This window comes from Arvicola amphibius, chromosome X, assembly GCF_903992535.2.
Source record: "Arvicola amphibius chromosome X, mArvAmp1.2, whole genome shotgun sequence".
Taxonomy (NCBI): domain Eukaryota; kingdom Metazoa; phylum Chordata; class Mammalia; order Rodentia; family Cricetidae; genus Arvicola; species Arvicola amphibius.
This window is the reverse complement of record NC_052065.1, coordinates 46,443,872-46,461,323: the sequence shown is the minus strand read 5'-3', so window position 1 is coordinate 46,461,323 and position 17,452 is coordinate 46,443,872.

The following is a 17,452-nucleotide window of genomic DNA, read 5'->3' as shown; positions in this document are numbered from 1 at the left end:
TTCTTGGGGTGAGAACATGGACACATCTGATGGATGTCATACTGTTTAGTAAAAAAAAATCCACTCTTAATTTTAATGATCACTTTCATAGAAACAGGGGACTGTCTATTTTTATCATTCTTTTTCTTTAAAAAAGAATGTTATTGACACATAGGACAAATCCTCAAATTGCATTATGTGGTAGCTTCAGTTATATTCTCATTGAGTAACTCCAGGTCACTTTTTCAAAAGGTAATCATGTTTGTAGTGTTACATGCTCTCAGGACTGGTTTTCGTTTTGTTTAATAAAGTATATTACTCTGTGTATTGATTATACCTGTGATCATGTGAGACAAGACATTCCACAAATCATTTGCCAACATTTTAGGACGTGATTACTTGTGGAAACTGTGTAAAACCTCTGCCAACTCTCATTTGAGGGTAGAGGCAGCAGATGCACCTAAGTATCCTATAATGTGAAAGACTGTTCTTAAGAGCAAAAAATTATCCATAAAGTTTTGATGTAGCTATAGATGGAAAAAAACACTATAGAGAGCTTTGAGAAGCACACCTTACTGAGGACTTTAATTTGAATAGTAGTACATAGACCTTGAACACTTAGGATATTGATCTCCTTGAAAACTCCTTATGTGATCCCAGTGGAGACAGAACTGAGAGACAATTGCCTTTGCTCCCATGCCCAGTATTGTGATCTCAAAAACTAATATTGTTGCAGATAATGTTTTGCTGTTAAAAAGGATAGTTTTTGTCACATTCAACAATACTCATACTTCTTGAATAAGCATAAAGTCACTTTTTATCCAAGTGTCTCCTCGATGTATTGAAATTCTAACACAGAGAAATGTGATAAAGGTTGGCAGATTTAATCAGCGATCTGTTAAACATATTGGTAAGAGGAACTCACAACAGAGGGCAAATTCAACCAGCTAGGGTGATGTTTGCTGCCCAGAAGAATGATGTTGGAATGCATTTGCTTTTCTTCTCTAATTTTGTCATCTGTCTCATCCAATCTGCTGAATTCAAAGCCCCCAAATTTTCTTTGATATGAGTGTTTGTAGCTGAATTACAGTGGAGGGAATGCTGAATACCAAAAGAATAAGTAAGATGAATTTTTAAAAAGTGGCAAATGAAAATTGTGTGCTGTTTTTTCTTTATGTTTCCTATTCTTGTTCATGGTGCACTTACCGTTTTATCTAGTCAGCCTTATCCACTTACTAGATTTTCTCCTATCACTGGCAAAGTATTATTTGTATTGAATTTCTGAGAAATTTTTGGCAGTCTATAAAATAGTTCAATTTCTTCAATATTTTCTAGAAGCTTAAATTTTGAATTATTATGAATGGTTAATTCAGATAAAACTATAGCTATCAAACACTCCTGTAACTACTTTGTGTCTTATAACAATGAAGATAATGCAGACTCAATCAAGGCACATATATTTCATGGTAAATGCATGTGATATGTTTGTTTTTCACAGTAATCCTTTGACGTGGAACCTCTTTACCTGCCTATTTTGCAGATAAAGGAAGTGAAATATGAAATATGGCAGTGATAACTATTATTACTTTGTCTATCTTCCAATCAAGAGTAAGATTAAACTAGGCTTCCTTGCATGTTTATTCTGATGTGTCTCTGTGAAAAAGCATTATCTAGGGATAAGGATTTTCTCAGCTATATAAGAATATAACAAATGGCTGAATATTTCAGAACATAATCCTATAAATTCCAAACTTTGTGATTGTAGACTCCCCCTATGAAAGTGTATCACAGTCACGAACCATTCCAGCCCTTCACTGGAAGAAAGTTCTACTACTTCAGTACAGTATTTAGTTGCTATGGCAGTTGTTGATGTTGACAGGAAAATTATTTTCTAAAGCTCTATGAGATTTCAGTCATTGATCTCTATTTTGTGTGTTTGAGTTGTATGTGAGTACTTGAATGCTATAATTTGCTTTCTAATGGCTTTAAAATGTTTTAAAACAATTTTTAAATTTTTTATTATTAAAAATTTCCGCCTCCTCCCCACCTCCCATTTCCCTCCCCTTCCCCCTGCTACCTCCCATCCCTCTTCAGTCCAAAGAGCAGTCAGGGTTCCCTGCCCTGTAGGAAGTCCAAGGTCCTCCCACCTCCATCCAGGTCCAGGAAGGTGTGCATATAAACAGACTAGGCTCCCTCAAAGCCAGTACATGGAGTAGGATCAAAACCTAGTGCCATTGTCCTTGGCTTCTCAGTCAGCCCTCATTGTCTGCCACGGTCAGAGAGTCCGGTTTGATTCCATACTTTTTCAGTCACAGTTGAGCTGGCCTTGGTGAGCTCCCATTAGATCAGCCCCACCGTCTCAGTGGGTGGGCGTACCCCTGGCAGTCCTGACTTCCTTGCTCATGTTCTTCCTCCTTCAGCTCCTCATTTGGGCCTTGGGAGCTCAGTCCAGCGCTCCAATGTGGATCCCTGTCTCTAGCTTCATCCATCGCCAGATGAAGGTTCTATGGTGATATGCAAGATATTCATCACTATGGCTATAGGAAAGGGCCATTTCAGGCTCCCTCTCCCCAGCTGCCCAAGGAACTAGCTAGGGACTTCTTCTGCCTATGTGTGCTTGCTTGTGTAACAATGCATGAGTAGAGTTCAGGGAATCTCTTGTGAGTTGGTTTTCCCCTTCGATACAACTAAGACCATCAGGCCTTTCAGTAACTGCCTTTACCCACCAAGCTATGTAATCAGTCCTGTATCTTCAAATATGTGATCTTTGAGAATTTTATGCAATATAATTCATCATATTTACTCCCCCACAACTTCTTTCAGATCCAATTCTTCCACACCTACTAAACTTTTTATCCCCTTTTTCCCACCCCATAAGTGTGATTTGTAATGTCTATATATTCTTTGATACGTAGCTTTCCACTGGATTATCATTAACTTCTCAGAGACTATACTCTTAAGAAAAAATGACTTTCCCTTTCCTAGAAGCAATGAATTGTTAAATATTCTTGGTAAGATGTGGAATACATAACTCTGGTCATTTGTATATAAATGTGCATATTTGTTTAATATTTTTCAAAATAATGGTTAAAATTTCTTGTTAGAAATGACATTTTATCAAGACTAATTTGAAATATTATGCCATTTAGTAACTTGCAGTTGGGGAGTATGGAAGAGTGTCTACTTTTCCTCTCCATAGGAAGTCAAGCTCACAGCATTCATTGCTTGGTATAAATGAGCTCTTGGGAAAAATACTTTATCTGCGTCATGCACAAATGGATACTTAATTTTCTTACGAGACTGAAAATGTAGTTACTTTAATCTTGAGTAGAGTAATGTCAAAATGTTAAGGATTAAATAAACTATAGTGGAGCATTTCTAGCTTAGTTAATTATTGCATTAGGAGAAAACACGGGAAAAGAGCATTTAAAAACGTCTGGAGTTAAGTGTCATTATTAAACAGTCACTTTAAAGACAATGTTTTTGTTTAATCCTCGCCAAACTTTGAAGTGTTTGTACTTCAGTATGTTGACAAAGTGGGTAAAAGATGAAATAAGCGTCACTAGTCCTTGCATCAGTGCTAAGAGAATGCTTGAACTTACAACTGTGAGCTTGTTGATCGTAATGTAAAATTAAGACTCAATCCTTATCCATTTCATTCTCATTCATAAATTTCTTCTCTCAACATGGACTAAAACAAATGCAGTGTCTCTCCATTTTACCAGTAAATTACCTTTCTATTTATTTCCTTGTACTTTTCTGCTTGTGAAAAAAAGATGTATTCCAGTTCTCCAACACTGACAACTTTCTAATTGCTTTTTAATTTCACTGCCTCCCCTTTGGCTTTGTTCACACTCTGCCTCATTTTAAATGGATGTCTTGAACTTCCCCATACTTAAATAATGGTGAACCTCAAATTCTATACTTTCAGATATGCCCTTCATATTTCACCACCCAGGGCACAGAAAAGTAAACTGATTTTGAACTAGCATTTTTCTAATCATGACTAAAGGAGTAAAATAAAACAACTGGGCATTATCACAAAGATCCTTTTTAACTCTGGAGATCCTTTTAATTCTCAAATTATATGTGTCCTCCTAAAGGTGTCACTCATTTTTATATTTTTATTTTTTTGGTGTTTTGAGAAAGGGTTTCGTTGTAGTTTTAGAGCCTGTCTTGGAACTAGCTCTTGTAGACCAGGCTGGCCTCGAACTCACAGAGATCTGCCTGCCTCTGTTTCCTGAGTGCTTGGACTAAAAGCATGCACCACCACCGCCTGGCTTGGTATCATTAATTTTGTATTGATTTATTGTCCCAAATACATCTGGATACAGCCACACTCTCCACTGACCTCTTTTGACTGTCTCATAAATATTGGCAGAATCCTGTAGTGAAAGTATAAAATTCCTCCTAGATTTTTTTATTTCTTCTATCCTAATTTATATATTTAAGGCCAGCTATGATTATAATGTTGCTATCTTCTATCACCCCACTAAACCTTTGGAAAATATCTTTAATTAAATATATGGAAAATTTGCAAGGATATTCCTTAGGCTATATAATTAATCACAACTTAAATATATTTTCATAGAATGTTTTATTGTTATTGTGAATTTTTTCCATATATTTCCAATATAAAAACATGATCTCATAACAGACCTTATTTGTGTAGCCATATTATAGTTAATCTCTACTATTTTGTATTTTTATGTTTTTTTAATTTATTAGATTTAAAAAACACCAATCCAAGTTCCCACTCCTTCCCCTCCTCCTATTCTCTCCACACACCCTCCTAACCCCCCATCTAATACTCAGAGAGTGTAAGGCACATTGCCTTGTGGAAGGTCCAAGGCCCTCCCTACTATATCTAGACTGAACAAGGTATACATTCAAACGGAACAGAATCCAAAAAAGCCAGTACATGCAGTAGGGATAAATTCTGGTGCCACTGCCAGTGGCCCCTCAGTCTGCCCCAGCCACGCATCTGTCAACCACATTCAGAGGGACTAGTTTGGTCATATGCTTGTTCCTTCTCATTGTGGCTGGACTTGGTGAACTACCATTATCTCAGGCAAACTGTTCCAGTGGGTAAACCCTTCATGGTCTTGACCTCCTTGTTCGTATTCTCATTCCTTCCTCTCTTCAGCTGGACTTTGGGAGCTCATTATAGTGCTCCAATGTGGGTCTCTGCCTCTGCCTCCATCAATTGCTAGATGAAATCTCTATGGTGATATTTAAGATTGGGCACCCTCTCCTCTATTACCCAGCTCCTAGGTGGTGGTCAGTCTTTGTATTTCTGGGAATTTCTCTAGAGCCAGTTTCTGTTAACCCTATAATGGCTCCCTCAATCAAGATATCTCTCTCCTTGTTCTCTTCTCTGTCCTCCCTCCATCTCGACCATCCCATTTCCTCAAGTTCTCCTCTCCTCTCCCCTTCTTTTCTCCTTTCATGCTCCCATCTCCCCCCACTCCTATGCTTCCAATCCTGCCAGTCAATCCTGTTCCTTTCCAGTTTCCAGGTGGATCTATATGTTTTTCTTTGGGTTCACCTTACTACTTAGCTTCTCTAGAATCATGAACTATAGGCTCAATGTCCTTTTTTATAGCTAACAGTCACATATGAGTGAGTACATACCATATTCATCTTTTGGGGTCTGGATTACCTTACTCAGGATAGTGTTTTCTAATTCCATTCATTTGCATGCAAAATTCAATATGTTACTGTTTTTTTTTTTTTACTGCTGAGTAGCACTCTAATGTGTAAATATGCTACATTTTCTGTATTCATTCTTCAGTTGAGGGGCATCCAGATTGTTTACAGGTTCTGGCTATTACAAATAATGCTGTTATAAACATAGTAAAACAAATGCTTTTGTAGTATTATGGAGCATATTTTGGATATATGCTCCAAAGTAGTATTGCTGGATCATGAGGTAAGTAGATTCCCAATTTTCTGAGAAACTGCCATACTGATTTTCAAAGTGTTTGTACAAATTTGCATTCCCACCAGCAATGGATGAGTGTTCCCCTTACTCCACAGTCTCTACAACATAAGCTATCATTAGTGTTTTTTATCTTAGCCATTCTGACAAGTGTAAGATGGTATTTCAGTGTTGTTTAGATTAGCATTTCCCTGATAGCTAAGGATGTTGAACATGTCCTTTGGTATCTTTTGGCCATTAGAGATTCTTCTGTTGAGAATTCTTGAGAAGGATACTGAAAAGAAATCCCACACTAGCTCAGAATTGAGAAATAGAAGGTTATTTATTTAGGGGTAGACTTACAAATCAGAATCCTTTGCTGGAATGGAGAACAGAAACCAAATCCTGCAGCTGGAAAAGAGGCTGTACACATGCTCAACATTGGCATAAATAGTATAAGAGGCCATGCCCCAGTGGGCAGGTAACTACTGGCTGTAGGATTTCCTACAGCAAGTTCTCTGTTTAGTTCGTACCCCATTTTTAAATTGGGTTATTTAAAATTTTTATCTCTATTTTCATGAGTTCTTTATATATTTTGTAAATCAGTCCTTTGTCTGATGTAGGGTTGGTGAAGATCATTTCCCATTCAGTAGGATGTTTTTTTTCTTATTGATTGTATCCTTTGCTTTACAGATGCTTCTCAGTTTCAGAAGGTTCAATTTATTTATTGTTGCTCTCAGTGTCTGTGCTACTGGGGTTATATTTAGGAAGTGGTTTCTTGTGCCCATGCATTGAAGACTACGTCCCACTTTCTCTTCTATGAGGTTCAGTGTGGTCGGATTTATATTGAGATCTTTAATCCATTTGCCTTGAGTTTTTTACATGGTAATAGATATGGATATATTTTCATTCTTCTACATGTTGACATCCAGTTATACCAACACCATTTTCTGAATGTAATTTCTTTTTTCCATTGTCTGATTTTAGCTCTTTGTCAAAAAATCAGGTGTTCATAGGTGTTTGGACTAATATCTGGGTCTTGATTGAATTCCATTGGTCAATCTCACTGTTTTTATGCCAATACCAAGCTGTTTTCATTACTGTAGCTCTGTAATAGAGCTTAATGTCTGGGATGGTGATGTCTCTGTAAGTTCATTTATTGTATAGGATTGTTTTGGCTATTGTGGGTTTTTTGTTTTTCCATACAAAGTTGATTATTGCTCTTTCAAAGCCTGTGAAGAATTGTGTTGGGATTTTGATGAGGAGTGCATTGAATCTATAGATTGCTTTTGGCAGAATTGCCATTTTTCTATGTTGATCCTTCCTATCAAAGAGCATGGGAGCCTGTCCTTTTTTTTTTGGTATCTTCTTCAATTTCTTTCTTCAAAGACATAAAGTTTTTGTCAAAGAGGTCTTTCACTTCTTTGGTTAGTATTACCCCAAGATATTTTATGTAATTTGTGGCTATTATGAATGCTGATCTTTCTCGGATTTCCCTCTCAGCTTTTATCATTTTGCCTGAAAGTCTTTCTTCTCTCTATTGTATTCTGTTGGATATACCTGTCTCTATAGTTCCTGTTTGTTACCCAGATTTTCCATATCCAGAATTCCCTCAGTTTGTGTTTTCTTTATTACCTCCATTTCAGTATTCAAGTCTTGAACTGTTTCTTTCACCTGTTTGATTTTTTCTTTGTTTTCTTGGGTGTCTTTGAAGGATTTATTAATTTCTTCCAATTTTTTGTTTGTCTTTTCCTCCATTTCTTTGAGGGAGTTTTTCATTTCCTCTTTAAAGGTCTCCATCATTTTCATAAAGTTACATTTAAGGTCATTTTTTTTCTTTTTTAAATATTCATTTATTTATTTATTATGTATACATTATTCTGTCTGTGTGTATGTCTGAAGGCCAGAAGAGGGCACCATATCTCATTACAGATGGTTGTGAGCCACCATGTGGTTGCCAGGAATTGAACTCAGGGCCTTTGGAAGAGCAGGCAATTCTCTTAACCACTGAGCCATCTCTCCAGCCCCTTAAAGTCATTTTTCTGCTTTTTCTGAGTTAAGATGATATTGTCTTCCTGTTGTGTGACCACTGAGTTCTGATGTTACCATGTGCTTTTTAGGTTGTTGGAGGAATTCTTGCATTGGTGCCTACCCATCTCTTCTTTCAAATGAGGCTGGCAGTGTCTTTCTGTCTTGGTCCAATACTTGCTGTGGCTGTCTGGGTGTGTGGGACTATTTCTTGATCTGTTCTATACTGTCAGTGTTTGTATTAGAGAGCCTCTGAAGTCTCTATATGCCTGCTCTCTTGGTCTTCTCTCCTGGTTTGCTCTCTTGGTGCACTCTGTTAATCCCCTCAGTGTTGTAGCAAGCTCTTGGCTGTTCTTAAGTCTCCTCCGTATTGGAGCAAACTGTGTTTCAGAATTCCACCAAGGTTGTAGGAGGATAGATGTGTTTGGGCTGTGGCTAGTAGTTTGGATGGTGGCTGAATGATTATGGGTTTGGGGGATCCTAGCCTCAGGAAACTCCCTGATGGGTGGCTAGAAAATCCAAGGGAGTTGGGAGAGGGGCCCAGGGTTTTCTCACACTGGGGAGGTCCTAGAGTGTGGGGTATCTCTCTGTGTGGCTGTTCACTCACCTATTAAGCCCCCTCAGTATTAGAGCATGCTGTGTTTCAGAGTTCCACCAAGGTAGTAGGAGGAGAGGGCATCTGTCACTCTCGTAAGTCTGACTCTACCTCTCTCTTTTTGTTACTACTTGGGAAACTCTTTTCTTCAACCTCAACCTATGGTTAAGAATATAATTCTGATTATTCTCTGAGAAGATGCCCTGATAATAAAGAACAAGACCCCAAGGTATTTCCTAGCATAGTTTGCTATTCATACTTGAAAGGGTTGTCTCCTTAATGATTCCTAGGTCCCATCAAGTTGATAATCATTATTTACTTTCACTATATCCATTTTTAGAAGCTTCCTATGTTCTCTATAACAAATTATTACCAAATTTAGTCCCTTTAAATTAACATCCTCTGTTTTGGGTGGAGAAATTTCTTAAGATGGAGTCTAATATAGCCAAGAATGACAGTAAATTCCTCCTAATCTAGTCTCCACCTCTCAAGTACTGGATTATTACAAGAAAACACTTTTACTTTTACAATATTACAGGTCAGGAGTCCAAAATAAGTCTTGTTATCTTTAAATGAAAATGTTAGCATACATGTATTTCTTCTGGAAGAACTGAAAAAGAATTGTTTCCTTACCATTTCTAGTTTTTAACGCCTTGGGTCATTTTTGGCACATTGTGATTCAATCATCTCTTTGGCTTCTATAAAAATATTTTCTTCCTCTATTTCTGTTTTCTACTATCCATCTCATAAGATAGTCCATAGTTTCTTACAATATATCTGAATGATCATCTTCCATCACAAAATGCTTAAATTAAATATACATCCATATTCCCGTTACTATGTAAGGTAAAACACTAATACTTTAGACTAGATAGTTTGTTTTTGGTGGAGGAAATTATTTTTATTATTTGATCAATAATTTTGCTTATTTTTATGCTAAGCCACAAACTCCATTTCTCTGAGAAAGTCTCTCTTCACATCCTTCATAAAATTTTATTACCTTTAAAGCACTTTCCTATGGCTTTACCACACCCAACCTGAAGTGAAAGTAATAGGTTTCCCCATCTTCTCCCTCATCACATCTTACCTATCATATGGCAATAGGACCAGTCTAATTAAGTAGGTAAGCATTTGTCTCCTTTATTGCCTTCTTTATTAGACAGTCTTGTACTGTCCTTGAAATAGCATTTTGTAGGTAGTTTATGCTCACTATGTGTTTATACAATAACAAATGGGAATAAGAAAAGTGAACTGCAGATACTACCAATTGCATTCATTTTTTTATTCATTGTTCTTTTTATTCAGCTATCATTTCTTGGTCACTGAAAATGAAAACTGAATAAGACATATATTGATGTTATATTATCAATTCTACTAGACTATAAAATAAGCAAATAAATAAGCATACAGTATCAAGTAGGATTCAAAATAAGCCACTGTGTATAGAAAGTTTGAACAAAGAAGTATGATAATGAAAAACAGTAGATATTAACCAAAGAGAGCATAAGTTATTTTCTTCAAATGACACAGCTGATGCATGGAAAACCAGGGATAGGAACATAGACTGGCTTGGTTCTCTTATCTATGGGGATGTATTCATTTTACATATGATTGAATTCTGGTGTACAAGAAGCCAAGAGATGGATGCTATCCTCAACAGAGCAGAGGTGGATAAGTTTATTTGAATTCATCCAGAAATTGAAGCCATTTAAAATCTATTTACTCATTGTAATGATTAGTCTCAATTGTCATTCTGGCAGAATAAATGGTCATCTGTGAGGAGACTCCTTCTTTAGGCATTTGAATAGGTCATATTTACCTGTGGGTATGTCTGTAAAGCGTTATTTTTATTACTAATTGACAAAAGATGAATGAATCCGTGCTCAGAAAGATACTCCTGAGAAGTATTTTTAAAAACATCTAAGTATGAAACTTCTAGCAAGCCAGAGAATGAGCTAGTAAGTACCATTCCTACATTGTTCCTCCTGGGTCTCTCTCTTGAGTTCTGGCTCATCTTCCCTCAGTGATGGTTTGTGATGCAGAAATATAAACCCAAAAACTCCATTACCTTCTCTCCCCTAAGTTGTTAAGGGTATTTTATCACACCAACAGAAAGGAAATAGAGCAGAAAATTGTAGCAGGAACGTGGGTGTTGCCACAATGAACCTGGCCATGTAGTTTTTTATGCTTTTGGAATATGTTATTATGGGATTGTGTAAGAGTTTTGAGCTTTGGGCTGTGAAAGCTATTGAGTGCTCAGAAAGAAAGGAGCTGCTGTGAGATCTTGGAAGACACTGTGGACTGTGGAGGACTGGCTTGTGAATTTCCAGATGGGAATAAGGACTTAATTACAAACTATACTAGGGACCATTTATTTGATATTTTAGTTGAGAATTTGTGTGAACATGTCACGCTGGAGCTGAAAAATCAGGTTTGACTAATGATTGATCAGCGTCATTGAGGTGAAATTTTCTGTGGATAGGAATGAGTTTCCTCGGATTATGCACACAGAAGCTGGGGTTCAAGGAAGCTATGTATACATTTTAAGTTGGAAGCTAGTCTTTGCAGCACCAAAGAGACTCACGTATTAGTGGTTTGGAAGGCATGAGAATTACAGGATTAAAAGGGTCATGAAAAGAATGTGATGCTCAGGCCGGGCGGTGGTGGCACACGCCTTTAATCCCAGCACTTGGGAGCAGAGGTAGGCGGATATCTGTGAGTTCAAGACCAGCCTGGTCTACAAGAGCTAGCTCCAGGACAGGCTCTAAAGCTGCAGAGAAACCCTGTCTCGAAAAACCAAAAAAAAAAAAAAAAAAAAAAAAAGAATGTGATGCTTGGCACCTCATGACAATGGTGAAGTCCCTGGAGAGATACCACTAGTGAAAGTGAAGAAGCTTCAGCTGTAGCAAATATATCAGAATCATGGAGATACCAGGATCATGTGATTCCCACCACCACCAGCAACAGATATGGAATGGAGTCAATCTGAGCCTTTATAAGACACATGGTGTGGGTTATGGATGGCAGAGATGAAGTATATGGCTTCTCAAACACTTTAGAGCCCATAAAATCATGAGTGAATCTCTGATGGCATACATTGTGCTAAATTGCTGCTGAACATCTTTGTTTTGCTTAAGTGTGTTAGCTTTATGTTATTGTTCTTCCCTTTTGCAATAAAAAAAAAACTCTAACTTGTTTTTGATTTTATAGGCCCCCCAAATTTGGGGAGATTTTGTAGCTTTAAACCTTCTCATGTAAATATAATATAAAAAACACTCCAAGGTACAGAAATCTCACATGTTTGTGGGTTACTTTGACAAAGAGTGAGTGTCCTGGTTAGTCTTGGTTATTATTTTAACATATCCTAGTTTCACCAGAAAGGAGAAGCCATAATTAAAGTATTGCTTATATAAAGTTAGTCGGTGTGGATATGAGGGATTGAATTTATTAGTAATTGATGTAAGAGATGCAACAAACTGTGCCCAACACCATGCCTTGGTCAGAAAATCCTGGATATATACACATCCTTGCTAAGCATGAACCTTTGAGCCCATGAAGAGCATTCTTCTATGATTTCTGCTTTCAGGTTGCTTCTCATGATTTTTTTTTTTAAATATAATATCAGAAAGGCAACCAGAACACTCAAAATATGAGCTTCAGTGAATCAATAAGAAAAAATAAGAGTCTCAATAAATATTCATACAGTAAAAACATTTTTCATGATTTCAGTTTTTATACTTACAATACCTCACAGTCATCTGTGATCCAAAATTATAAACTATAAAATTTCATTAATCAACAATATACAAGATCCAAATTGCATCCTATTCTGAGTGGTTGATGAAATATCATGCTATCATGTTCTGCCTCCCTGAAATGTAAATAATCTTTCTCTTCATTGTATTCATATAGTATATGCCACTTAGCTTTTAGCCATTTTATAGTCATCATTGTCATTATATAGACTGAGGTGAAAACACAGTACTTGAAAGCAAGTAACCCTTATGTAGTAGCATAATTATATGCCTCAATGTTTTTACCATTTGACTTACTTTCTTTCATCACTTGGTACTGTATCTTCCAAAATATACCTCAGGTGTGAATACAGTTCTACGAAGTATTGAGATAGAGAAGATAAAAACATGTTATAGCATATTCTATGATTTTTATCAACCTCTAACTACATCTAATTTATAAATTGAAATCAATTGTAGGTATATACAGCAAGAAAAATTACACATAGTTCTTTGTACTATTTATGCTTTAAACATTAAATGAAGGTCTTGGATCTTATTCCCTGCTGATAAAGGAAACTATTAGATATATTTTTGCTGCTATTTCCGGCTAAGAAATTTAATTTTCTGACAGCACAGCAAGTCATGGATATCTGTGCTTGGTCATATTTAATCTATCTTTTCAGTTCAAGATACAATAAAATTTCTCAAAGACATTTGTAAAGATTATTATAGATTAACCAAGACATTAAACCTATGAGACACATATAAATCTTTCTTTTCTAATACACAATTTAAAGAGATTCAATTAAGGATCTTGATGTACAAAATTGATGCTTTCTAAACCAATTATAACTTAAGAAATAGAATTGCAAACTAGACTGTGTGTCTCATAGAAATGAAACAGGTAAAAAAAAAACAGTATTTTGAGCAAGAGTAAAGGAATATGGTAGTTACACTGGAAGGACTTGTAGTTTATAGTTGGATCCTGGAGTTTCTTGGGCAGTGTAGATTAAACTCCCACTGAAGAAGGAACTGACAGTTATTGCTAACCTGAGGGCTGAAGATAACAACTTTAAGATTTCCTGCAGTTCCAGTTAGTGTGGTGGCTGGGAAATGGAATTTGGGTTCTAGGAATGCATGACTTAGCCTTGCAATGTAATGTGGCATTTACTTGGATAGGCCTGATAAATTGGCTCTTTTGAACAACAGTATTTATATCTTTATGTGAACTCTAGGTCCTTGCTTTAAAAAATGTAAACGTGCACTATTATTAAAATAGCTTATTTTTGATGCTATTTTTTTCTGATTTTGAGACTATAATGATTATGATACATCAAGTGAATAGATTTTGATTTTGATTTGTAAGATGGAATATACTTTAATAGACTTTTATTAAATATCTTTTGGAAATCCAAACAGTATGCTAATATTCTTCTTAGTAGCCTAAACAGACCTTTATGGTAAATGATTACATATATTTTATACCTCTTCATTGACAGTGTACCTTTTATCAGTCAATAGAGGCAAATACCTTAATTTTTCCTGAAGTATGTTTTTCAGTTTTTTGCAAGACAGTTGCAATATCACAGATCTTTAGAGACATACAATTGATACAATTTTGTTTGTAAAGAAAATCACTGAATAAATCAGCATGTTGCAGCAACAGATATTTTAAAATGTTTGCAATGACAGATATTTTTAAATGTTAATTTCAGTAATGTGTATTAAAATAAATTGTTAGGAAAATGAAGAGATTGTTTTCTATATTTAAAGAAAAGTAGGGTCTCTACATTTAGAGATATTCTAAACCCTAAATGAATATATGATCTGAAATTATTCTAAGAAGCTTATGGAAACATAATTTGGGCATTTCTGATTTTGATTTAATTTACAAAGTACAATTTATTGGAAAATGTAATATAGATCCTGGTTGTGGTATTCTTTCCTTATGAGTAATTTATTGCCTCAAATGTATATGATAAAAAGGTATATAAAAGTCAGGTACATTAGTTTATACCTGCAACCCCAATACTAAGGAGGCTAAGGCTGGAGGGTGCCATGAGTTCGAGGTTAGTCAAGGATGTATGGCACAATTCTATCTATCCAGAAACAAATGTACAAAATTCTTATAATGTATTAATAAATCTTCTAAATTATGTTTTTCTTCTTATCTTTCCTTGAAGAAACAGCCTTTAAGAACTGGAAGATGAAAGCTCCGATTCCACATTTGATTCTCTTATATGCTACTTTCACTCAGAGTCTGAAGGTTGTGACCAAAAGGGGTTCTGGTAAGAAGTGCCTCTTTTAGTTTTTATTATTTTTTTTTCACTTAAAGTGATTGTGAACTGTACATATGTGTTATTTGTGAGAGGCTGAGAAGTGTTAAGAATTCATGCTCTATAGATATCATAGAGATACAAGGATAGAGTGAAGAATATTAATAGGCAATTACAAAAGTACTAGTGTATGAAAATTAATTTGGCTTATCTTGTTTATTACCACAAATTTGGAACTTGGATAGGTGCTATAACAAAAGTTTGGATTTAGATTCTGTTAAACAATTTGAGTTTTTATGTTCTCTTACTGAGTATCTTTCTTTATAGAATATTATTGTGTATTATTTTACCTTACTTTGTAATACTATTATTTCCTTATTAGCTATGTCTATAGTGGATTCTTTTAAGGAAGGGCTGTATTTCAGCTGTTTTGCTGAATTACTTGGAAGGATTTAAAGTAAAAATAGTTTCATTTAAGAAGAGGATGTGGCATTTACTGTAATATTTTAGAAAGAGAAAAAGAGTAGAATGATAAGGAAACACAATGGTGACTCAATTATTGCTGAAACCCAGACTGTTATTAGTCACCTTTAATGTCCAGTTGCCACTTCATAGTTGGAGTTAGGGAATCATATAGCACTCAACTGAATACATACATAGTAATGTGAAGTTCTTCTGTTTATAAGGTATTGATATGATTTATCATTTTCATTTTCCCACTTCATGTGGGATTATTCTAGTTTTGAAAATAAAGCTTTTAGGCATAAAGGAAGAATAGAGAAATTGAGCTGAGCTGCTCCAGCTGCAGTGTGTTCTCTCTAAGGTCTTAAGAGTCAAAAACAAAGATTGAGGTGACTCTCAAAAGGTTGTAGTGCTGTGATACCGTTATTTGGCTAAGATGGCATCTGCCTCGTGTTGAAGGGATGGTGGAAAGTACCACATCTAGAGAGAGTGGCTAGCACTTCCACTTTTCGGAAGCTCCTTCTGCAGATAGTTTGTGGAGAAACTGGGAAAAGATTTGTGTGTGGGTTCAGTGCAAGGTTGTTTTACTGAGCCTATTAGTGACCCTGGAACATTTTGACTATGCTATTTAGATGTCATTGCTGTGGTTGTAGAAACTGAAAAATAGGGTTTTAGGTTTTTCACATTATTCCATCTACTTTTGTGGATATTTTTAAACACAAGAAAATAATAAACTGAGATTATGATTGTTGATTAAATCTTAAAATCTTCATTTTCCTGGTTATTATATCTCATTACATAAAATATGTTTTTTCTGATCTTTCTGCGTATGTCAGATGTATGATTTATTGAAATGCAAATGTGACCTTTTTCTCATCATAAAATAGTGGTGACAGGTCTATTCTATATAAGTTCTGCATTTGCAGCAAATATTACTTTAGTTTTTAATCAAAGTTGTACTTCCTGTATTTGAGAACTATGGTACAGAACTAGAAATGTTGGACAACTAGACAATTCATATCTCTTTCTCTGGAGACTTAGACAAATCTCAATGACTTGTTTCAAATGTAAACTTAATTTTATTAATATGAATCTATATTAGGAAAATTATTAAAATGATGTCATAAATTAGACTCGAATTCTAATATTTTGTACTCTTCAGTTTATAAATATAATTGTCACATACCTACTTCTCACCTTTCAAACCAAATGTGTCTTTATTTACTTATACAAAAACAACAAAGACGGTAAGTGAAACATTTGCCTTGCTAATTCTTATCTGTAATTTGAATTGTGACTGATTCCTCCCAATGTGTGTGTTAAGATTCAGATGAATGTTAGACGGTTTTTGGGTAATAAGTGTAAAAATTGAGATTCAATATTTTTTTCATCAACTGTCCTAGCATCCACTCATTTTAAATATGTTTGTTACCATGGCTTCTGTCTTTGAGAGAAACAGGTATATATAACTTACTGAATAGAATCATTACCGATCTCCATAGATCAAAAAGAGGATACTTTGGCATCTTCACCTTAAAAGATAAATGGCTTAATGTTCACACCCATCCCAACTGACAAAACCAGAAGCACCAAGCCAGAGAATCATAATCAATTTGATGTTTGATCTTGCATATTAACTAAGAGGGATGTTTATTTATATTATTCTTTATTTTTTCTTTTGATTTCATGAATCTTTAGAAGGTTTGACAAACAAAATTCAAGATCTAATGCATTTCAAGTGTGTTATGCTGGAATATTATTTTTACTATACTGTGACCACAAGGGAAAGAAGTAGATACTTCAATAATTAATAACATAAAATATGACTAAAATACACAATGTAATGTTGAGTTTAATGGCGTGTTGATTATGTGTAATGTTTTCTTCTGACTAACCCATACAGCCATTCAATAAAAATTTAGAAGGAAGTATTTGTTTCTCATTAGTAAAACTAATTGGAAAGTAATAGGAGCTCTTATATAAACAGAGGTGCCTTATTTTTATTGCCTTGGTTTACACCCCTATGGCTATTAATTTAAGGAGCAAATTAAAACTAATAAGGCATTTACATTATTATAGCTTCCTGAATTCAAATACTCAAAATGCAAAATAATGTTTCATTTAAGTAATCATTTCTGATATGTGTATGATATGAAAATTGAAGATTGAATTTGGTCACTTAAGTAATGATCGAACATTGTGCATACCTTGAGAATTAAGAATTTTAATTGAAGTAATTGTTACTGTACAATTGATTGTTTTCTGAAACAATTTTACATATAAAATCTAAGCAATCCTTGAAGAGACATACTACTATTATTGCTACTCCCCACAAATGTGTAAAATGTCACAATTTAGTAACTAAGCATTTGAGTCTCTTTCAATTGTTGATTTTTTTGCAAAAGCATAAAAAGCAAATGTTTCCTTTAAAAATTCTTTGTGTCTCAACCAAAAT